Here is a 23,938-nt window from a genome sequence, read left to right on the forward strand (position 1 = left end):
CGGAGTTCCGCGCGAAATCACAGCAAAGTGAATATAGTTTGTAAGCATGTAGTGCTCGCTCCCAGTGTCGAAGCGGTGGCGCCATCTGGTGAACAGGGTAAAAGGCAGGTTTCGCTATCACTCGAAAGATGGCAGGACAAGTCCACTCAGCAATGAATATTCATTTAAGAGGAACTAAAAGCAGTACGAACAGGGTGTGTGAAATGTGTTGCCATTTATCCTTACAAAATCAGATACCTTGACTTCTGGTGTGTTTACGAGTCCCATGGTAATTTGTAGAGAAACTTGCATTGCTTAGCATCGGCCAATGTGGACAGAGCCGTCCAGCTTATTTTGTACGTCTCCTGAACTCTGAACTTTAAATAGAGCACATTGTGGAGCATTAACTAGTAACAAATTCCATAGAATTAGCTTTGTAATTGAAGAAAATAATCAGTAGGTAAAATGCCACATTGTAGACCTGCATGGAGCTGGAAATCGATTATTATTATTGTCAGTTAGGCTGAGTGCAGAAAGAAGAAATAGGGATAGCTGATTTTTATGAAATATAAAGGATCTAAAACAAACTGCTAAACTTTGAGAAGGCTAGTCTTATAGTCGAAACATTGCCTTCGGAGTGAGGCTGCCTTCACGCAATGGTCGTCTATTCGTGATTTGCCAAAGTGTAGTTATGGAAACAAAGAATTGTTTAAAGCTTTGCTAGCGTGCAATAGGCACAGTGATATATTCCTAGCTTACACATGATTTCTTTCTCTTTTTGACAAATCCTCGATTTGCTAGGGAGGGCGATGGACACACAATATGAGTCAACAATTAAAACCAGAAAGTTGCATTATAAATCATACTATCGCGGTGTTGAATAATTCTTGCGAAATGTTTCTTGAAAATGTCTCCTGAGAACACATTGGACGATTGATGCGATTGTTCGTAGAACAGTAACATACGTAGCATAGTATGCGGCATTCGTATTTTAATTTATTTGTAAAAGTTATAATACCAGTAAACATAAGTTGTCGCCACCTTCTCAGATAAACATGCACCCTTCGCAAATAAATCAATGGTAGCCCCCATTCACTATCTAACAATAACCGGGCTCTTTTTCCAAAAAAAAAAGCATTGCTCTCGTGTTAAGTGAAAGTCGGAAACTTCGAGTTAGCAAGATTCACCACCTCCTGAAGCTAAGAAAAAGCTCTGAGAGCCACACTTACAGTAAAAACGTCGTTGTAAGTACTAAATATAATTTAGTAAGCGTTGGTTAAGATATTCATTACCTTGGTTGTACAGTCACTCAGGTAACTGCATTTTAATTGCTACAATTACAGCCAGGTGCATTCTGTTTATGAGTTCGACTTGCATTGTCATAATAGGCACTGCGATGAGAGTCCGGAGGCCACTGCTCTAAACTAGCGAGTGCCTATAGGTGACATTTCTGGTGACATTATCAGTCAGTCGCTTTTGACAGGTGATGTAACACGCAGAGAGAAACAACGACCAGTGGTGCAATTAAGGGGACCTTAATTGGCCAGGTCGGAAATTTCGGTTATACAATGGAAGTTCTCAGCCGCATTTTAACAAAGCAGATTTTTTAAAGTTATTGCTGCTTCAACATTGCCTCGAATGTCCTCAATATGTGCTGTTTCATGTCAAAGCAATGTTCACTTTTACCATGAAGTACACAAAGAACTGGGAGAATACCACATGTGGGCTTCAAGACGGCTGAGGGGATTCTTGCGATGCACCGGGTAATGGTTCAAAAATGCATTTCTCTGACATGGAGCAAGTAATGAAACTATATAAGCGCAGTTAACACATAGGAGGTGATCTTTATGCGGGTGGAAAAAGATACGTTCTCGCATAATATATCGTTGTGGTAGAAGTGTTCTACTTACTGAAGTCTTCTACTTACTGAATAGCATATAAAAAGGCACAAATGTGCCGGATAATTTACAGAATGAAATGTTTCAAAGCAGCAGCAGTATCATTTTTATTGAACAAACCATATGTTTGCCCTTAAACTTTATAGGAGAGCACAAATGTGACGCACCTAACTATATAATTCGGGTCCATCGAGCGAAACGACATCAGAAAATCTTAACCGGTATGCACTGGCATTTTTCTGCAACTTATGCTGTCATAGTCACCTCTCAAAAAGCAAAATAATCTTGTGAGTGATCGGCAACTTAAACGGGCAAAAGACTGAACGTGTATTAATAGGTTGTGTTACAAAAGCGGTGCGTGGTGAACGTTACAAAGGTCAAACTTTCTCAGAATCCGCAGGGAAACTAATGTTGGGGAATAACGAACATAGCCAGATAAAGTGTTACGGGTAGCAGATTTCGGCAGGAAATGTTGCCAGGTCTGATCAATGATTTATAGACTTTCGATGGCAGCATTATTGTTTTAAATGTGGACGAAGGCAGCTGCCACATGAAGAGGCTTCATGCTTTCATCTGTAGTTATCGTTCATGATTGTTACTTGTTATGACATCAGTACAGCGGTGCCACTAACCCGTAACAGCCCCTGTTGGCATCCAAGCTCTTCGACGCGCAAGTTCTCATGTAATATGTTTGTGTCATCATCATTATCAGCCTGGTTACGCCCACTGCAGGGCAAAGTCCTCTACGATACTTCTCCAACTACCCCGGTCATTTACTAATTGTGGCCATGTTGTCCCTGCAAACTTCTTTATCTCATCCGCCCACCTAAATTTCTGCCGCCCTCTCCTACGCTTCCCTTCCCTTGGAATCAATTCTGTAACTCTTAATGACCATCGGTTATCTTCCCTCCTCATTACGTGTCCTGCCCATGCCCCCCCATTTCTTTTTCTTCATTTCAACTAAGATATCATTAACTCTCGTTTGTTCCCTACCCAATCAGCTCTTTTCTTATCCCTTAACGTTACACCTATCATTCTTCTTTCCATAGCTCGTTGCGTCGTCCTCAATTTCAGTAGAACCCTTTTCGTAAGCCTCCAGGTTTCTGCCCCGTACGTGAGTCCTAATAAGACACAGTTGTTATAAACTTTTCTTTTGAGGGATAATGGCAACCTGCTGTTCATGATCTGAGAATGCCTGCCAAACGCACCCCAGCCCACTCTTATTCTTCTTATTATTTCAGGCTCATGATCCGGATCCGCAGTCACTACCTGTCCTAAGTAGATGTATTCTCTTACCATTTCAAGTGCCTCACTACCTATCGTAAACTCCTGTTCTCTTCCGAGACTGTTAAACAATACTTTAGTTTTCTTCAAATTAATTTTTACACCAACCCTTCGGCTTTGCCTCTCCAGGTCAGTGAGCATGCATTGCAGTTGGTCCCCCGAGTTACTGAGCAAGGCAATATCATCAGCGAATCGCAAGTTACTAAATTATTCTCCGTTAACTTTTATCCCCAATTCTTCCCAATCCAAGTCTCTGAATACCTCCTGTAAACACGCTGTGAATAGCATCGGAGAGCGTATGTCCCTGCCTGACGCCTTTCTTTATTAGGATGTTGTTGCTTTCTTTATGGAGGACTACGGTGGCTGTGTAGCCGCTGTAGATATCTTTCAGCATTTTTACATGCGGCTCGTCTACACGCTGATTCCGCAATACCTCCATGATTGCTGAGGTTTCGACTGAATCAAACGCTTTATCGTAATCAATGAAAGCTATATATAAAGGTAGGTTTGTGTATAATATGTTTGTGTAAAACGGCTTGAATAACGCCGCTAATGGAACAAGCTCAGTTACTTTCTCTAGATCTGTAATGTTCTTGATATCTGGCTAAAATATAGTTTGATTTACCGCTAATACCACGCAAGTTTCTAGGAGAGAACACTGCTTGCAATAAACAAAAAAAAAACTGTAGAAACTTCCAATTGAAATACATTGCACCTAGCATTTAGTGTGTGCTTGATCTGATATTTTGATAAATAGTAAGAGAGTTTCAGGGATTTATAAAAAAAACGAATTTATTCTAGCAGTCTGATTTGGGCACTTAGAAGGCAGGAGGATAAGCAGAAGTGAAAATTCGCTCACGCTAATTCGTTGAACATGTGAAATATAATTGTGAGATAAGGACTGCTATAACGTAACAATTCCAAACTTTTCTATTTCATTTCTGCAATCTGCCCTCCGCGATTGGTCAAAAACGTGTTTCGGACCACCCCCACTTCTCCTGTGTGTCACGCGACGTCATGAAAACCGCGATAGCTTCCCATGTAATATGACGTGTACACGCTGATTATGCATGATTTGACTGAAAAAAAAATAGTTATTTATGATTCGACGCGTTGTCGCCATTAGCCCCCCGCCTATTGGTCAAATGTTTTCGGGCTGCACGCACTTCACCTGCCTGTCACGCGACGTCACAAAGCAGCAAGAACTCATCGCGTCAAAGGGACATGTACGCCTTTAAGATCCATGATTATGCCAAACAAGACTGAATTTTCTTCTGAATAGCCGCAGGAATAAAACACGCCTACCGCCGATCGCTCAGGCGCAGGCTACTCACACCTGCCCGTGAGCAGGGGTTTATTTGCGTAGAATAAAACTTCTGGCGTGGCCGTGTAATGTTCTTGTGCACTTTCGGCACATTTATGACCTCATTCTGCGAACCCTTTATTGCTGAGGATCCCTTTTAGCGTCATTCTTAAGCTTCCGTTGCGTGGAGACGCGATTTTCGACCAGCCACCGCAAGCTAAATAAGGAAAAGCGGACCAATCGCTGACGCTGGCACCACCTTCTTCATCCGGTCATCGACTTTCAGTGCAGTTACTTGGCCCTATCAAATCCCTCTCCACTTGAGCGTGCTCCTCGCCTCCTGTCAGCCAATTGGATAAGAGAAGCCGCTTAGGGTAGTCAATGTTATTTGTTTTTCCAGCAAACAATAGTGACCTCCTACGAACGAGGAGAGCGTTTGATTGGTCTGTTCATACAACCCGGCGGGTGACCGCCCGGTGCTAGCGTCGGCGGTGAGACAAATTTGACGTCAGGAGATTGGAATAAAACGTAGTGGAATAGTTGTAAGTTATGGGGCCCAAGGTCTCCTAAATACGTTTAGAAGATGTTGAAATGATATTATGCGGGTCGTAATTAAAAAAAATATTGTCGTGCACTAATTGTCGTGCACCTTCATAACTAAGAAGTAGCATGCTAGGTAAGCATCTAGGCAAACCACTCCATGATCCAAGAAATCTCTCTCTCTCTTTCTCTTTGACTTAGGTTGTAGAATTTGCTGATATTATTTTTCTAAAGTAAGTTTGCTTGGAAATTCACCTAATGCCAGTTGCTTAAATTTGGTCGCCTTGCAGGAAACAATGACCCGCAAGAATTTTTGCGTTTGCTTGCTCTTGCTTGTCTACCTTGTCGTGGCCATATCCTCCAATAGCGCAGGTAAGCATGTACTTTACTTTAATAATAATGTCTCTTTTGAATAAATGACGCAGTCATTGCCACGCACAGGGCTTAAAAACGCTTTAATGCAAATGAAACAAAGAGTTTTCTGATACTTGCAGCATGCGGAAGCATTTATTTTTCGTTGTTCTAACATTAGATTTATTTTTAATTAATGCATTATTGAAAGCACATCTTAATTGTATTCAAGGGGAAGATGATATCACTATATTTTAAATGTTATTAGAAAGCAGCAGTTCTTTTACTACAGGAAAGAAAGTTATATTTATAAAGTTGCCTATGTAGCTCGTTGACCGTAGTTGACAAGCCATTTAATAGGAATTAGTGTCTGTCTCTAGGAATAGTCCGTTTAGGGTAACAAGAGTTACAGATTTTTTGTGCTTGAATGCATAAAACGACGTTTTCATAAGAAAGGAATTGGAACCCCAATGCATTCCTCCGCAAAGTTCGGGAATGAATAATTTGAAAGTGGCATCATCCTGAGAATTTGTTCCAAGTGTATCCCCTTTGCAAACTACATGCCTAACAAGTGCATGTTGCAATATGGGCCATAAGGTAACTCATTAAAAGCTAAATCAGGTAATTTTTCTTAATTAGTCGCTTACGCATTTCAATTTTTGTGCAAGTTATGTCCGCCACTTCGAGTAGACCACCTCATGAAATAGATTTCTAAGATCTGCCACAGGCAACATTTAAGAATTTTCGAAGGTGTTCACTGAAGCCTGTATGTGGAAGTGAAACCTGTAAGTGACAGGGCCATTCTCACCATCTGGTTGTGCAAATGTTACGAGACATTTATTGCGTGCATGGACTATTATGAAGTTAATGGTTTAATGCTGAACAGATAGATATACATATATCTTTAGTCAGTAAAGAAACAATACAATACGCTAGTTCTTTTTTCATGCTGAAATCGGATACGCTGCAGGAGTAGGAAGGTGCATAATGTGCGTGGCGTCCACATTACGTAAAATAACAACGCTGCAGTTGTGTAGAGGGGATCAAATATCCATGGGTACCGAGCCATGAGCGCAAGCTATGCCTTAAGCGTGGGGTTTTGTGGCAAATACCATTTAGGGCCACGTACCGGTCATGTGCCTACAACGTGCATCATGTTTATACCTCCTGCTTTTGTTGAAAATCTTGCATTTTGCTCTGTTCGTCTTTAACTCCTAGCAGATAATAGCCGCAGAGAAAAGCACCAATGCTACGACAGCCATTTGGCAACATACAACCAAAATAAGACGAATAATAATAATTTCAATTTCACCTAGTTTGCACGTTCTGTAATTTAATCTTGCACAGGGCTTCAGCCATTGTCTGAATTCTCATTCGTTGCAGCCACTTTCTCAGTTTTCTCGCTTTGAAAATACCTCATTGAATATCGATTGAATCTAGTCGGATTGGCGCATGTCACTTTGTGCTTCATTTGGACATTGTAAAACGAGAGGTTTGAAAATTTTTGTGTGCTATCGAAACTATTGAGGAAGTTTTTGAGGTGGACTTTTTCTTTATCCCACGTAATTGTGTTCTAAGAAAATACACAATGTACAATTGAGGTTTTGCCAGAAGTGGGAATGATGGCATTTCAGGTGTTCTAGATAAAATTTTCTTGATTTCCTGAGTGACGGATAGTTCTTCTATCAGGCAATGACGACCCCGGCGATGGCGGCGACAAAAGTGACAGAAAGAACAGCAACAATGACAACAGCAACAAAGACGAAGGCAGCGATGACAAGAAGGACGGCCACAACGACGACGGAAGCAAAAATGTGAACAACAACAAATATATCGGATGTGAAGTACTTCCATGCAGACAAGGCCACAAGACTTGTTGCATGAAGATGGATCAAAAATGCGTCTGTAAATGCGGTGGGTACTTGCGCCTTATCTGCGAGAGTGCATAAAAAACCCTGAAAATCTGCAATGAGTCTGTGGGCTTGTGTAGACGCTCGTGGTTTGCTTTGTTATTACCGATATTCTATAATTGTAATCTAGTTATGAGACGTTTTTTTTCCGTGTTGTAAAGAAATAACTTAGACCAGAGTTTCAAGGAACAATGGTTCAAAGCGGAAATAGAATAGTTATTGTTGTGGCTTTCTTCAATTTGTCATTTGGAGTTTTTGTTATACGGCCAAACATTTGGGGATGTACAAACCTTTTGGGCAAATGCACTTGTATTCACTTTATTCAATTTGCCTAGAAGTAAAGTTTTGTTACACAGTGTGTGACAGCCAGAGAGAAGATAGCTGCATAATAAAGGGTGCAGTGTCCACTTTCCGTCGTGCTTCCTTTCCGCACGTTATAATATGATTTATTGGCATTCTTGTTACTCGCCTGAAACATAATCTTCTACGTAGGGCGCAGAACCAGATTCTTTGTACATTTTTTTAAATCTACTTATAAATGGTCAAGAACCGCTGGTGCGACACAATCATCCTTTCGCTTAAACTTCATTTCCTTTTCAACTTTGTTCAGATAATACTCTGGTGCAGGGAGTTAACACCTTGTGTTTCCGAGTTAACTAAATTTTTATTAATTTCTAATGTACATGCGCTACCTTCGGAACTTTTAAAAGTATGAACTGTGCCTGAAAAGCAATTGGGTAATCAGTCGATACGGTGACTTTGATTCATCTTGATTACTGAGTGTCAAATTTTTAGGCAAGCTTTAAATCTCAAAACTTCCATGCAACCATACTGTGTAGTTGGGCCACCTAACACTATTTAAGCATCTCTGACATCTTTCATAAATGGATGCGCCTGTAATTGGGCAACCACAAGCACTCGCTATTTCTTATCATGCATTCAACCATCTTATACAAAGCGGAAAACTCCATTCTATGGGGGTCTGACTGCGCTGCAGATGTTCAAGCTTGTTTTGTGTAATCCAAAAAAAGGTACTTCATTTCAGTCCTCATCATTAGCTAAATTGACCTTCCTTTAAGCGTACTTCCTCGAAGCGAGCGAATTTTTTTTTATTCTGGCTAGTTTTTTCCCATAAGGCTTCCACTGCATTTACCTAATTATGATTTTCTTATATTGTATGAACAAGAAAATGCAAGGCGCATTTAGCTATCCCTACATGGATGAATGCGAAATCATTGCGATCACCGCGCGATGCTCAGAACTTCAGCCACAACGGAAAGTCGTGAGTTCGACTCCCAATAAAGGGCCTGGGTTCGAGTGCCTTGATTAACTCTGCGTTAATTCAGTGTGCCTTAATAAAGACCCAATGTCGTGAGTTGGTGTGTCCTAATGAAATATTTATTAATTATCTTTGTTTTAATTTGCCCTAACTAACATCAAAGGTCGCGGGCTTGACTCCCACCAAGTGTTGAGGGTTCGTAGTCTTTTTGTGCCACCGTGTGGTCATGCCGCCAACGTCGGACTTTCCGCCTTATGAGGCATTCATTGCTTTCGCCTTAATAGATCACGCTTATATGATTAATTTATATAAACGGTATTGCTTGAAAGAACTTTTAGAAAAGTGGCACCACCTTTCTGTAGGCATAAGTTTCAGTATGCAAATATAATTATTACATATCACGCTTTACATACCATGGCTCCAGCACAAAGGTCCTGTAGGGAAGCCTAAGTGAAGTCATCATCATCATCATCAGCCTAGTTACGGCCACTGCAGGGCAAAGGCCTCTCCCATACTTCTCCAACAACCCCGGTCATGTACTAATTGTGGCCATGTTGTCCCTGCAAACGTCTTAATGTCATCCGCCCACCTAAATTTCTGCCGCCCCCTGCTACGCATCCCTTCCCTTGGAATCCAGTCCGTAACCCTTAGTGACCATCGGTTATGTTCCCTCCTCATTACATGTCCGGCCCATGCCCATTTCTTTTTCTTGATTTCAACTAAGATGTCGTTTACCCGCGTTTGTTGCCTCACCCAATCTGCTCTTTTCTTATCCCTTAATGTCACACCTATCATTCTTCTTTCCATAGCTCGTTGCGTCGTCCTCAATTTCAGCAGAACCCTTTTCGTAAGTCTCCAGGTTTCTGCCCCATATGTGAGTACTGGTAACACACAGCTGTTATACACTTTCCTTTTGAGGGATAGTGGCATCCTGCTGTTCATTATTTGAGAATGCCTGCCAAACGCACCCCAGCCCATTCTTATTCTTCTGGTTATTTTAGTCTCATGATCCGGATCCGTGGTCACTACCTGCCCTAAGTAGATGTAGTCCCTTACCCCTTCCAGTGCTTCGCTACCTATCGTAAACTGCTGTTCTCTTCCGAGCCTGTTAAACATTACTTTAGTTTTCTGCAGATTAATTTTCAGACCCACCCTTCTGCTTTGCCTCTCCAGGTCAGTGAGCATGCATTGCAATTGGTCTCCTGAGTTACTAAGCAAGGCAATATCATCAGCGAATCGCAAGTTGCTAAGGTATTCTCCATCAACCTTTATCCCCAATTCTTCCCACTCCAGGCCTCTGAATACCTCCTGTAAACATGCTGTGAATAGCATTGGAGATATCGTATCTCCCTGTCTGACGCCTTTCTTTATAGGGATTTTGTTACTTTCTTTGTGGAGGACTACGGTGGCTGTGGAGCCGCTATAGATATCTTCCAGTATCTTTACATATGGCTCATCTACACCCTGATTCCGTAATGCCTCCATGACTGCTGAGGTTTCGACTGAATCAAACGCTTTCTCGTAATCAATGAAAGCTATATATAACGGTTGGTTATATTCTGCACATTTCTCTATCACTTGATTGATAGTGTGAATATGGTCTATTGTTGAGTAGCCTTTACGGAATCCTGCCTGGTCCTTTCGTTGACAGAAGTCTAAGGTGTTCCTGATTCTATTTGCGATTACCTTAGTAAATACTTTGTAGGCAACGGACAGTAAGCTGATCGGTCTATAATTTTTCAAGTCTTTGGCGTCCCCTTTCTTATGGATTAGGATTATGTTAGCGTTCTTCCAAGATTCCGGTACGCTCGAGGTTATGAGGCATTGCGTATACAGGGTGGCCAGTTTCTCTAGAACAATCTGACCACCATCCTTCAACAAATCTGCTGTTACCTGATCCTCCCCAGCTGCCTTCCCCCTTTGCATAGCTCCTAAGGCTTTCTTTACTTCTTCTGGCGTTACCTGTGGGATTTCGAATTCCTCTAGGCTATTCTCTCTTCCACTATCGTCGTGGGTGCCACTGGTACTGTATAAATCTCTATAGAACTCCTCAGCCACTTGAACTATCTCATCCATATTAGTAACGATATTGCCGGCTTTGTCTCTTAACGCACACATCTGATTCTTGCCTATTCCTAGTTTCTTCTTCACTGTTTTTAGGCTTCCTCCGTTCCTGAGAGCCTGTTCAATTCTATCCATATTATAGTTCCTGATGTCCGCTGTCTTACGCTTGTTGATTAACTTAGAAAGTTCTGCCAGTTCTATTCTAGCTGTAGGGTTAGAGGCTTTCATACATTGGCGTTTCTTGATCAGATCTTTCGTCTCCTGCGATAGCTTACTGGTTTCCTGTCTAACGGAGTTACCACCGACTTCTATTGCGCACTCCTTAATGGTTCCCATGAGATAGTCGTTCATTGCTTCAACACTAAGGTCCTCTTCCTGAGCTAAAGCCGAATACCTGTTCTGTAGCTTGATCCGGAATTCCTCTAGTTTCCCTCTTACCGCTAACTCATTGATTGGCTTCTTGTGTACCAGTTTCTTCCGTTCCCTCCCCAAGTCTAGGCTAATTCGAGTTCTTACCATCCTATGGTCACTGCAGCGTACCTTGCCGAGTACGTCTACATCTTGTATGATTAGTCTTAAATTAGTCTTAAATCTGAAACCAAAGCGTTATAATTGAGGAAACCGCAAAACACGTTTACTTGAAAAAAAAAGGACGTAGCTTGTATATTAGCAGCTACCCTCTAGTGCGCTACTTCTGAATAGGAATAACAATAACTGGTTTCTAAATATAGCGCTTTATTATTGGAACAGAACCCTCGCGTTGATGCTGTAAGTACGATCTTGATTTGGAACATGACGTTTTTGCTTTTTTGCAGTTTTGGCCGGTTTGCTGTGCCAATCCGTATGGCCAATGGAATGTCCCCTGCCTTTTATTGCCCGATGCAGGGACAAAGGCAGAATGGAAAGGTGCCGTTGCAGTAAGTGAAATAGCATTCCTATTGATTACTATCCCATGATGAGGGTTGCCTAGGGTGTTATTTCCATGTGTCTAAAATTCATTACGTTACACAACCTACATTTTTACGTCTGCTTTCTACGTGAAGGGAGCGCAAGCAGAATAGCTCATAAACGTCCATGTAATATGTTTTTCAGAGGATTTGAACACTTCTTTAGTGTAATTTTATGTTAATCAAAATATTCTTATGCTATTAGGAGTATTCAACCAGTGGTTAAAAGAGGCCGGGCTTGCCCTTATTTTCAACATATGCCGACACTATGGCTACCAATGCCCCTTTCCACTATAGGCAGTAGTGCGGTGCTCTGGCTTGTATTGGTGCAATCTACCTGTGGAGCAGACGTTAGTTTGCATGATTCCCTCTGCGCATGCTCTGAGAAGTGAGCCATCATGACAGACTTGATGCCCGTAGCACTGAATAACATTACAGTAAAAAAGAGAGCAAGATAAGTTGCACCTTTGCATAGCCACAGCCAGAAATGAATACGATTTAATGTGCCATATTTTCATGATATTTTTGCAATGCGCGCATTATTTTTTCGTTACATTCTATGAGCACATATTTTGTGGACCATCAATTGTTTTTAATTATGCCGAGTTTGTTATATATATATATATATATATATATATATATATATATATATATATATATATATATATATATATATATATATATATATATATATATATATATATATATATATATATTGAGCTCTTGGAGGTCAAAGTTGCGTTGTTTCGCATCGGCTTTGGTTAACGCACCCTTGTTATGACTTAACATAAGGCGGGCCGGTCCGTGATACCACACATTTTACGGTCGACTGTGGTTGTTTTGCTACACTGACGCAAATTCTGCCCATACCATTATGTTGGCTACCATGCAACTAAATCCTCCCCCTTGTCTGGTTAAGACCTATATATCGTTTGAGGCTCAACACGACATTAAGGAAGTTTAAAAGGGCCATCTTTTCTTTAAAACCAGAGCTCATATAGATACCAAAACCCCACGCGTGCTAAACCCGTGTGAGGACCACAAAGAATAGCTTGTCTCCAATAAACGAACCGGAGGCGATACAGTACGGTCCGAAGGTACAGACTCACACACACAGATTAAGATAGACAGGAGCACTGAATCTCCATATAAGGTGTTCCCACTAGTGTCTCTACCAGCCAGACGCTTTGTGGTGCGTATCATAGATTATACAGAAGCTGCTATGGGTAACTTCTTGGACTCACGACTTTTTCACTCTTCAAAATAGGCTGATAGCTTCTTACCGTTTGCTATTACCATAAAATAACAGCCGCATCCATATCCCTTTCATGCGGCCACGCCGGCTCAAGCATGCGCGGTGGTCGTTTATTATTCTGATGTCCGAAAGGAATCGTGCCGGTTTATCTTATGACTTGACCGCCATGTCGTACGTACATTTTCTGCCAAAACATAGCGAAGGAACCAAGAAAGGAGAGTGCCTTTGAAAGGCGACTCATAACAGAGGAAGTGAGCGGTTGCTTAGAGCACGGCGGATTGCTGGGAGCCTTTTATCCCTGAAACTTTAATTTTCAGCGCCAAAATTAATGCAAGACGCGAAAGCCAGCGCTCGTTTTTATGTTACTCCGAGCTCCCGGAACTCTAATATTATCACGCGAAGGTCGACCGCCCGACATTTCGGCGCCTTGTGAGAGCAAGATGTTGCGATATCGGCGATTTTACACGCATGCCCAAAAAGTACAGTGCCATGCGAGTGTCATTTACTGCAGTTTGCGCCTAAGAAAAACGCACACCCTATCAGGGTTATCTAGTCGATCCCGTTTTTACAAGAAAGCGGTAAAAAGTACAGCAAGTGCACGACCAAGACCTGTAATTCGCGATGAGCTTGTACTTATTTGTCATTATTTTAAACTTGCTCATGAGCCATATATTTAAAAGGAGCAAAAATATCTTTCAGGGCATACACCTTTCATAATATGAATGATGCTGTTTCACGGACTACAAAGGTCACATGCATGTGCAATCTTGAAGTTAGCAGCATAGCAGGAGACGCTCACAGGAGAGTACTTTGTGCGCTTGCGCGAACTATTGCCGATCTTGCCGCTTTTCGTTGTTAGAAGGTCGCGGACATTCCACGTGGCCGACGCTCGCACTATATTATTAAACATTGATGAGGCTGTGCTTAGCCGTTGTAGCTTATTAAATATGAGATGAAGCTTTTCTTCTACCTTACTGTCTACTCCACATCAACTTTTAGGAACACACCTCAAATACACTCCAATAAATTCTTAAAGGCAGTGACACAGCAAACGCAGAATGAGAAATATAGAAAACTCTACATCAAGCGGCCATTTAGTATGTTACTTAGTTTTACTGCCTCTATGAAGAATGAAGTAGCAGTTGAATACCAGGTTTGCGAATGTATTGCGCAACTAGGGTATCGGCACACAAAGTGAACACCCTAATCAAGCCCTTTAACAACACTGTTGTGTTTTTGCTAAGTAGGGAGGACCGTATCATGCTGCGTAGGTCAACAGACGCTGCATCGAAGCTTGCAGCGGCAGAATTATAGGTCCTGCATGTGAAAAAGAGTCAAGCTGCCATTTGGGAAGCCAAGCTATGAACTGTAAACTCCGAGTGAGACGTTAAATATGACTCCGATTGCATCAAACATGGCTCGATAACGACGCCATTAGTGTGCGCGACCCGATAGTATAAGGACTAATTTTACAACACAACAATTACAAAATAAGACGCGTGGGTAGTATAGTAGGAAATATATAAACGATCTTAGTAATACATATTTTTGTTACATGTGGCGTTAGAAAGCGACCATGCTGACCGAAATAAATGACGTTTCCCGTTTCACATAAAAGCTGAACATGCCTGCAAAAGTTTCCAGTCGAGTCTTCTTTTTTTACAATGGAGCTGTTAGAACCTCGCTGGGTTTCTCTTCACGTCCGCAGCTTCGCCGACCTGGGGGACAGAGCTGACAGATAATGAAACCAGAGTCTAAAAATAGCATCGCGCAGCTTAACGACGAGGCAATTGGGGGTAGAGCCAAGCGGGAGACATGGAGCAGCGCGGCGGGGACACAAGTGGTGTGACGTCCTTTTCCTCCAATAGAAACACGTGCGCTCGCTTCGGCTGTCCTCCTTCTCGCAGTGCAAAAAAAAATGCGTGGCTCTGTTATCGCAAACACCAGAGACTAGCAGACCTGGGGGAAGCCCAGCAGAAGTTAGAATAATCGTGCGGTTCGGCACTACTTTTACGGTCTTCCCCCAGCTTCGCTGGTCTCTGATGTGTGCGATAGCAGGGCCACGCAAAATTTTTGTTCACACGTTGATATTACGTTTTTGCCTTCGCTTTCGGGTGGACATCATGAGCGGTGAATTGGTACTTCGTTTCACCTCAAGAAGTGAAAGCAGTATCAGAGATACGGGAGAGATGGTTTCTCGGAACTTCTTATACGCGCTTTCTTTTAACGGGAAATTTCTGAAGAAAATGATCACATTGACAACCTTTTCTTTTAACACGCAGAGCCATCAAAAGTGCAGCCTGCAAATCCAGAACAGATCAAGAAAGCATTCTCAGTAATTACAAACATACTTCCCAGCATTCCTGGAATACCTAAACACTTTCCCGGTTCGGAAGTGCTAAATAAAATGATAATACTTTAAGTTACACGGTGCCCGTTTCTTTTCTTCGTTTCCATTCTTACGGTTGCTTCCTGAAGGTGACGACAAAGACACGGTTGGGAGGAGACTATAAAATTACGAATGGCGACATGACGCTTCATTCATATATTTATTATGCGTGGGCCTATTACATACTTTTGGAACAGCCAACGTGTGAACGAAATTTTCGCTGCCTTTTTCGTGGAGAGAAGCAACAACCGACTGGTTTTGATGGACTACATGAACATGGTGATCCGGTGGTTGACCGCCCTATCAAAACAGAAAGAGGTGAGCTAATTGACCTATTGCTGTATGAAGGTTCTGTGTCTTCAGCAGTGCTTGTTATTGTATGCTATGCGTACGTGAATATCACATGAGATTAGTTTTTTCTTTAATTAAGGAGTTTTACGTGCCGAAACAACGCTAAGATTAGGAGGCGCACCGTAACGTGGGACTCAGGAATAATTTAGACCAACTGGACTTCTTTGGCGTGCACCGAAATCTAAGTACATTGGCGTATTCGCTTTTTGCCCCAGTCGAAATGACGCCACCGTGGCCGGGATGTCACCCCACGACCTCGTGCTGAGCAGCCCAACGCGATAGTCACTAAGCAGCCACGGTGGGTAGGCGTTAGTTATCAACTGATACTCAACAGACTGTTAGATTTATGTTGAAAAATTCATAGTTTTTCCGGTTGTATTGATGAACAGCGACAATTATAGCAGCATACTGTCATGTTGTACACTCTCCTGTGTGGTGTACGCCATAGGTGAAACGAGTGGAATCCTCACGGCGAGAAATCATTTACGTGCTTTGTGATTAACTAAAAATGAGGATCGCTTTTATGAGGTAGCAGGAAAATACAATAGGCAACTGTGCGACAAATAGTGCCTGTCGAACATGCTACAATTTCTGGATGCGGTACCAAGAAAGTGGAATGAGTTGCACTGTTTCGTTAAGAGCCACGTATCGCTGAAAATTCGGTGTCAGTGTCGACGTCGGTGGAGTTGTGTGTGAGCGAAAACTTCCGTACATATTAAGGTACATGTATGTGCCACGCCTTGCTGTATGATATGCGGTATAGGGGGGTTATATTGCCACAACGTTCTATCAATAAAGCTGCTCGTACCTTGTCTTACAACCTTGACAAAGTTATTCCTCGGAATTTTGAGAATGATAGCCCACAAACAAATGTCATGAAACAAAAGGCCAACAGCTAGGTCCTGCCTTTTATAGTAAATCTTCTGAGACTTAAGTATTAAAAGTGCGGAACACTAACTGAAGCCTGAAAATGATGTACTTTTTGTTGTGCGGCTTTGCACAACTTCCGGGATCAGCCTAAGCAAGAGGCCGCTTTTCTACCAGGAAACTAGCCTTCGTGCACAATGATCGCCACCAGCGTTTCTCGGCATACACTGCGGCTACGTAAGCTGCAGTTCCCGGTAATCGTTACAAGTAGTCAGGGATCTTTGAATGCTATCGCGATCTACTCTTATATTGGAAGCTTAAGCATCCTCCAATTTCTGAAGAGAAGCTTTTTTTTTTTGCCTCTTCCTTCGACTTTTCCAGTGCTGCTGCTGCTGCTACTGCTGCTGTCGGGCAACTTGCGGCGTCGGGGGCTGGCCCAGTGTTTGTGTACACCCGACATGATTGAGGCAGACAGGAAGGACGACGCGAGTAACTCGTTTGGATCATTGCGCCGCTTCAAATGCGCACAATGCCTGCTGGCGGTCCGTGGGCATCGCCGCATTAGCTTCTTGAAAGCTGTCATTACGCTTGACCTGCCACAAAAGCATCGCAGAAATTGCAGCGCTCACTTTTTTACTACTAACTTCCAAGCCCAGAGGGAAGCTAGATAGAATGGCTGGGAAGAGGGTGCAGAGGAGGCAGAGAATGGGGAGAACCGATGGAGTCGCGAAAGAAGTGAATAACAGCGTTGCCACTCTTCGCTCGCAGTTCGCATACAAAGTTGGGGAGGGGGGGGGGCTTGAAGGTGACGTGAGGACACGACAGCGGTTGCAGGCAAGCGGTATAAATTTAAGTACAAGGCACGGTACGTTTCTGTTGTTTCTAAAAATATACACCGTGTAAATTTGTCAAGCGGACAACTTACGCTTTGCGTGCAGAAGCGCAGCTGCATTGAAGCACACCGCATAGTCTATAGGCGAAACTATGGAAGTGGTCACACGTCAAATAAACGCTTCTGTGCCCGCCGAGGTAGCTTTGCGGCTATGGCATTGCTCGCATATGTGGGTTTGGTCCCGATCACGGCAGCCGCATTTAGGCGGAGGTGAAATGAAAAAAAAGAAACGGGCTCGTGCGCTTAGATTTAGAGACACAATAAAAACACCACAGCGTCATTAATTAATACTGACCCCGCCCCTACGGTGGGCTTCGTATTCCTAATGGAGTTTGGTACGTACGGCCCCCTCAATAAATTAAAACTGGATACTTCTGTCACGATGCCATGTGCCATGTGAGGAAATGACAACGCTCAAACCCCTCAGAGCTTATTAAGCATCGCGTTCAATCATGGCTCAAGCAAACACCTCCCTCTGTATGTTCTGCGTACCACGCAGACAAACAGCAGTGGCGCAAGCGCGGTAACAGTTAACATCAACTCACTACTCTCGTGTCCTGCGAAACGTTGAATAAATAAAACATTAGCCGTCAACCTTACCGCTAATTATCGTCAATCAAAGCAAAGAACACAAAAGCTTCGCTTAGATCGACTCCCACAGTGCCTGGGATCCGCATATTTTAATATATCTGATTGTGAATGTGATTGAACCGTGCGTTGATGGTGGGTTCACAAGTGTGGTAGTCCTTGCAGCCAAAGGAATCCGCGTCTCTAGAAATCCTGCAAAACTACGTGCTTGAGCCGCGCATGCACCGTCAGTGAGCTGCTAGTCAACGGAGGAAGCGGCATGGCGCCGATGGCCTGCTGTACTTCGAGCGCCCGCATAAATGCTATCGGTGCAATAACTATCCCTGTTTGCTACTCATGCGCATAACTGCTATCCGAGTGCCCGTGCAATCGGTATTTCACATTGAGATAGTACAATGATACAAGAATTATTTTATTATGGATTTATTTATTATGGAGTTGCTTCGGCTGTTCGTAAACATAGACTGCCTGAGCTAACATGCTTGTTACCGCGTTTTCACAATTTGGGGAGAGCACACGCCAAGCGAATACCGGGGCCAATATTCACAATGAGTTTCTCAAGCTTGATGTGAAGTTAATAAAAAAATTTCTGCTGAACAACGCCAGCGCGGCGACGGCACCGACCACGCGCGAACGCACAGCTTAAACTTTTCTGCTCTTGTCTGACCAGAAACCAGACACGACGGCTGAATTCCGGTGTTCCATCAGTCGTCATCTGCCGGCTATTACCAGAAGTGGTATTACTTCCGGATCATCACCGCAGCTGAAGTCACCGCGACGCCATGTAATGGCATCCTCATTTTCGCGTAACCACCCCTGCAACCACACGCCACGAAGACCGACAAACACAACACTTGAAATCTCCGTAAGGCGAAATTTCAACCAGTCCTACAGCTGGACACACCCTTAGCCAAGGTGGATGGTGAACGACAAGCATCAGTTACAAAGGAAACATTTGTGAATTTCCGCCCCGTTTCCGTAGGAAAAAGTGTAATGTAAACCAAAGAAATTGAACCACACTAACCAAGAAACAACACTACTGTGCAACAAATCGGCAATGTAGATAGGGTGTCCGATAACGCTAGCCAAGCTACTCAACAAAAAAAGATAAAAAAAGAGCGAGATATGATTGCAAGAGCTGCAGTGTTCCGTCGCCTGAAGGCAGACACCTCAACAACGTAAGCGGTATATTTTTATCTTGCAGCGTGTTTAGTAACTATTTTTTAGTTGAACAGCTATGACAATATTATTTGAGACATATCGTATAATGGGGTATCTCTTTAAATGGCCTCTTCCATGTTGGTCAGTCACTGTACTCCCAACTTAGGACTAAAGTACTGATTGTATACAAAACCTGCTTTTTTTGAGCACAAGTAAGATTTTTTTCATTTCAAGATCATGAATATTTTATTACTGTGCTGAAAAGGCATGCACCTCTCACTCTCGTTAAACGGAGCTGTAGACTAGGCTTTCATAGGACGCCTGGAATGTCAGTACCATAGAAGTGAAAAGCGAACTCAATTACAAATTTTGTGAAACGCTTCATGTGCAACATGGGAATTACAAGCGACATCCCTTGCTGAAGAATCAAATCGCTTATTGAATCAAAATGTACTCAGTATAGCGAGGCTAGAACAAACGTCTATCAGCTGTCATAGCCTCCCCTTCGTCTTGTGCAAATAGTAAGTGGTTCAGAGTTTTTGTAGAAATTGTACTGTCCTAAATGTTGCTCATGTATAGAGTGTCTAGAGCTTGCACAACATATGCGGAAACATATTTAGAATAGTTTCTTTGATACCATGCTGATAAGTAAAAAATTACATGTAAATTATCACTTGTAATCAATAACATTCTCAGATTGTTTGTTATTCAGCGATTACTTTGCTGAATGAGTAACGTACACTCTTTCTCAGTTATTTTTTTTTCGAGGTGAAGCATTCTTCGGGGGGGGGGGTGTTGGGCAACTTATTCGTTCTGTGTCTGTCTGCCTGCCTGTCTGCTTGTCTGTCTGTACGTCCGTCCGTACGTCCGTCCGTCCGTCCATCTGTGTGTCTATCTGTTTGTGTGTCTGTCTGTCTGTCTGTCTGTCTGTCTGTCTGTCTGTCTGTCTGTATGTCTGCCTGTCTGTCTCTCTGTCTAGCCTCTCACGCTGTCATGCCGTCACGGCAATTTTTTTACTGGGTACATATCATACCAGGCATTGGGGGCATGACATGCACGTATACACGTAACATAAAAATGACATTTCATGACTTCAATGACGTAACATATTGTCGCGTCACAAAATATTTGACACGAATGACATGATGCCGAGGCAATCGTTTTTTTTAACTCAATATATATTAGCCAATAATGCCATGCCTGCATTACCTGACATAAATAAGATGACATATTTGTAGTGGCATGATTGGCATGCCTGTCTTGTGGATCAAGACATGATCGATTGAACATGTATGAACATGTCATCTATTGAAATAATAATATTGTTATCGCATGTACGTGATTTCCTAAGTAGAATGAAAGGTATGGCTGGCTTGACATCAATACAATTAATTGCAGTGCTTGTCATGTATGTCCGGACATTACATTGATGATTAGACATGCGTGAGTATCTCACTGCATTTTCGTCATTCCATGCAAACATGTCCGGTACCACAAATCCTGTTAGATGTGCAGGTAAAGAAACAACCACGGTGCGATCACCTCGTTTCCTTTATGTCATTCGTGACAATCTCATCATGATATGCATATCCTCCAATTTTTGTGATGCATGTCATGTCATTTCAATGATGTCAAGGATAACGCGTTAAGAAATGAATCTGACATAACTGGCAAGCATGTCATGACATGAAGGTCTGAAGTGAGATGGCATGTCATTAATTAATTGAATGACATAACATGTATTCATTTAAATAGATGTATGCTAGATATTGCAATTATGCCACGCATTTCTGACATGATTGATTTGTCAAGACATGCAGGTCATACAATGCCTGGCATTATTGCCATGTAGGCAACTGGGGCCATGTCGAGCCATGACATAATTTTTGGGATTCTGCGGACTTGGATGGCAAGAACGACATAAATTCATCACATGCATGCAGGCACGGTACGCCATTATTAATATGAGAACGTATGCCAACCTAGTGGACCAAATTGTCGTAAATGGGGTCGGTTTTATTATGCTTGCGATTGTTACTCTGAGAAGGTAAGTCATATTGCATTGTCATGACAGCTTCCCAATCCTAATCTCTACGCTGATTTTCGCGCGCTACCTGCGCTCGGGCCAGGCGGCACTTATATGAACCTCCCGCCATTTTAGGAGTACAAGACTGGGTGCGTGGTAGCACAATTTCAAACAGCAATTGAAAACAAAGTTTTAACACGAGCGTTCATTTCCGAGCGCCGTAAAGCAATACACCGCGTCCTTATTCCTCCCGAAGCTCGTAGCGTATTTTCACAGCACTCCTCATCATCAACAGGTACTTTAACCAAGTATCTACGCGTTCTGTTTTTATGATGCGACAACGCCGCACCGGATCCAAGCATGGCAGCGCGATCCCGGCTTCGCCAATGCAGACATTGCACAATGGCACTCGTCCGAATGGGTATACAAGAACATTCACCTTCAGGTTTTGCCGCTGTTTAACCGCAAGTTACACGTTTGTGTCCTCCAACTTATGCCTAGTGCGGCTGTCACTACGCATTTATTTTGTGCCTTTCTTACCTATCTCCCACCTTTATGCCGCTTATTTACATGAACTCGACCATTCGTAAAAACATCATGGAATCTTCGTAACTTCTTATTGCCGTCTTGCTACTCTCGTTACAGACACGCACCTCTGACCTTAATTGTTGTTCTCTCTGCGGGCCTCGCATAGAAAAACACAGAATATACACAAACACATTTGTCAACCACGTATCGCTTTGCACAACCCCAAACGATGCTCAAAGCCACCTGCCCGCCAAGTGCTTCGCATGATGTTTGTTCTTCATAGAGTCATGGTACGTGCAAAATATTTTTGTAGCGAACTTCATGTGATCAGTTGTTTTATTACAAGACAAGCTAAAGCAGACGACGCAGTTTACAGAACCTGAATTTGGCGAGAAAGAACAGCATTGCGGCCGAGATTGGGCAACGGAGAAGCCTCATGAATGCGCATGTTCTTGCACGGAAACCCGCCGGGACCAGTATTTGTTTGCTCATCTTAAGGCTGAATCAGATGCAGGCCGACGAATTGAACCAGTGCTTGTATGTCTCAATAGGAAAGGCCAGTTAGGCCGTTATTGTCTGGAAATTAGATGCGGTTAATTTGAGGACGTATTTCTTCCCGCAGCCAAGAGCATCTTCTCAAAGGCACAACATCATTCAAGCCTTGCATTTTATACAGAACCCAGAAGTAAGGGGACGAGACGTCCCAATTTTAGGTGGGACTAGTGGTCACTTTACCGCCATGATCCAGCTGTCTCACGGCGTACGCGGGGCGGTGAGTTTTTGCTTCGTCTTCATAGCACTCCATGTTTCTCCTAAATGCCTGCCCAGTGGAATTGTATCAGCTGTTCACTTTCTCCGCTGTTGTGGCACCAACCACAAGAAAGACACGAGAGGTAGCTGTTATACAGATTCCTAAAGAAAATAGTTCGCTTGGATTAGCTCTTGCTGATCGATCACGACAAAGCAATGCAACAATGCCCTTTTGGAAGTGTTGTGAGATCGTACCCAGCGAGTTACACACAACCCCTAACGGTTCGCACGTGTTCTCGATTCAGCTGAAATGCACTTCTAAATGCGTTGGGTAACGGTCTATAGTCTAGCCAAAGCACACTCAGCTCAAGGTCTTGATGTCCTATTGCCCATAATGCATGTCATGTTGGAAGCGCTTAGAATAATTGCTAAGCATGAGTGCAAATTTATTGATAACTTTAAAACTGCAATCTTCGTGTAAACAAAATATCTCTTAAATGTTTATTTTCATTTCTATCCTAACGCCATCCCCACGCAACCTCCCCTCGGCCCGCTCAGGCGCCCGAGAAATCTGGTCACATCGCCCCGATGCTGAGGAGCCCCACTATTGTGTGCAATAATTCATGTAGTACATCATCGTTTTACCCCACAAAGCAGCATCGAGCAAACTGGCTAAATCCCCGGTCTCTCCTCTCTTTTGTTTCCCTCGCGTGAGTTTCCTGTATCGCTAACGTTTTCCCAAAATAAAAAAAACATAGGTATGATTACAGACATTCTATTTTTAAACGACTGTCAGTATAGGTAAACAATGCGTAATGGATTGCAGAGGACGCACTGAAATTGCGAGGACCGCTGCTTCGGATCACTGTATCTATGTTATGGTAACAAGAATTTTTTGGAAAATAAGCTAGAAGTAATCGCTTACTTTTGAGTAATTACGCAATTACTTTTGTGGGACAGTAACTGATAACTGATCTCAATGAGAAGTTTAACGAAGTAAACGTGATTATAAGCAGTAAATTTTATTCTATGTCTACTAAAAATCTGATACAGACACCGATTATCACATACACAACCTAGGAAATATTTATACTGCATGACGTTCCTGGCCGCATGCTGAGCTGCAGTCTGACGGGGCAACGAAAAGAACAGAGTGCACACTTGGTTGGTGGGCATAGACCTCTCTATTGGTTGCGCGATACCTAAAAAGGACGAACAATCAGGTGAACAGTGACGTCACATACTTTCAATCAACGTCTTATACATTGGAACGACAGCATCAAATAACACGGGCACATATGCCGCGCTGCATGAGCGCTGTCGCCAGTTTTCCTTGAGCTTTCCAGCCGGAGGAGTGCCAGTAAGAAGTTAAAATTGAGTCACAATACGGGAACAAATTGCCATGAATATGTCCGCTGCGCCAGTGCACTCAATTTTTCAACGTTAATAGCAACTGTTCGATGATATTTCATTACGGAAAAGCCACATAGCCCATGATGCTCCATAAGTTAGCCTGTGAAACAAATATCTTCAAGGGTAAATACAGAAAGGGCCTTGTTTTGCACGTTGACCACAT

At 42.8% G+C, this 23,938-nt stretch overlaps 1 long non-coding RNA gene across 1 annotated transcript; it reads left to right on the forward strand.

Moving 5' to 3' along the window:
- The first annotated feature begins 5,301 nt into the window (after positions 1–5,301).
- On the forward strand, positions 5,302–11,525 carry LOC142587084 (uncharacterized). Its single transcript, XR_012829351.1, has 3 exons — positions 5,302–5,376; positions 7,045–7,269; positions 11,424–11,525. It is a non-coding gene; the product is annotated as an uncharacterized LOC142587084 (long non-coding RNA).
- Positions 11,526–23,938: the final 12,413 nt, after the last annotated feature.

This window comes from Dermacentor variabilis, chromosome 7, assembly GCF_050947875.1.
Source record: "Dermacentor variabilis isolate Ectoservices chromosome 7, ASM5094787v1, whole genome shotgun sequence".
NCBI classification, from domain to species: Eukaryota; Metazoa; Arthropoda; class Arachnida; order Ixodida; family Ixodidae; genus Dermacentor; species Dermacentor variabilis.